Below are 1335 nucleotides of genomic sequence, written 5' to 3' on the forward strand. Positions count from 1 at the left end.
CATGTCTGCAAGCTCCAAAGGTCCCTCTATGGCCTTAAACAAGCTCCTCGAGCCTGGTTTATAAAGCGCAAGGACACTCTCAACCGATTTGACTTCACGAACACCAAATCTGATTCATCACTATTCACCAGGTTTTTCCCTTTCTCAGTCATCTACATTCTCATTTATGTGGATGATATCTTGGTCACCGGGAGCTCTCAAGCTGAAATTTCTACCCTAATCTCTGAGTTGAATGCTGTGTTTACCCTCAAAGATTTGGGGAATATGAATTATTTCCTGGGCATTGAAACTGTGAAATTCAATGACAATGACATACTCCTATGCCAAACAAAGTACATCCAAGACCTATTAACAAGGGCGGGAATGCGCGATGCCAAAGCAGCAACAACACCTATGATATCAAGTGTCAGGCTGTCAGCTCATGGCAAGGACGTTTACCACAACCCAGCTCTTTACAGGTCTATAGTTGGGGGACTCCAATATGCTACAATAATCAGACCTAAAATTACCTATGCTGTGAACAAAGTCTCACAATTCATGCAAACTCCTCTGGAAAGTCACTAGAAAGCAGTCAAACGGATCTTACGATACCTTGCTGGGACATCAAACTGGGGGTTGAGATTCCAAAGAATGAGTGAATGTAGAATCTATGGCTTCAGTGACTCCGATTGGGGCAGTGATATTGATGACAGGAAATCAACCAGAGGGTTCTGCGTATTCCTCGGACCAAACCTAGTATCATGGTCAAGCAGAAAACAAAATGCAGTCTCTAGGAGCTCCACAGAGGCAGAGTATCACTACAAGAAAAAAGGCCTATGGCCACGCTTTTTTCTTGCCACGCTTCAAAAGCATGGCCAAAAGTGGTCAATGGCCACGCTTTTATGAGGGTGGCGATAGATAAGAGATTTGGCCACTTTTTTTTGCCACGCTTCAAAAGCGTGGCGAAAAAGATCAACGGCCACGCTTTTGTAAGGGTGGCAATTGATTATACAAAAGGCCACGTTTTTTTTCTGCCACGCTTCAAAAGCGTGGCCATAGAGAGAAACAAGGACGTTTTAAAAGCGTGGCAACAGGGTTTCATTACGGCCACGCTTTAAAAGCGTGGCCAAAGGTTTCTTTTCTGCCACGCTTCAAAAGCGTGGCCGTAGAGAGCAACAATAACGTTTTAAAAGCGTGGCGAGAGGGGCCCCAACCAATTGACCCAAACCCGGCTCCCAAACCCGGCTCCCAACCCGGCCCAAACCCGGCCCCCAACCCGATCCCCAACCTAATCTCTCTTTTCCCTTCGAAACCACTAACCCTAATCTCTCTTTCACCTTCGAAACTACTCGCCTA

Source organism: Arachis ipaensis, chromosome B09 (assembly GCF_000816755.2).
Source record: "Arachis ipaensis cultivar K30076 chromosome B09, Araip1.1, whole genome shotgun sequence".
NCBI lineage: Eukaryota > Viridiplantae > Streptophyta > Magnoliopsida > Fabales > Fabaceae > Arachis > Arachis ipaensis.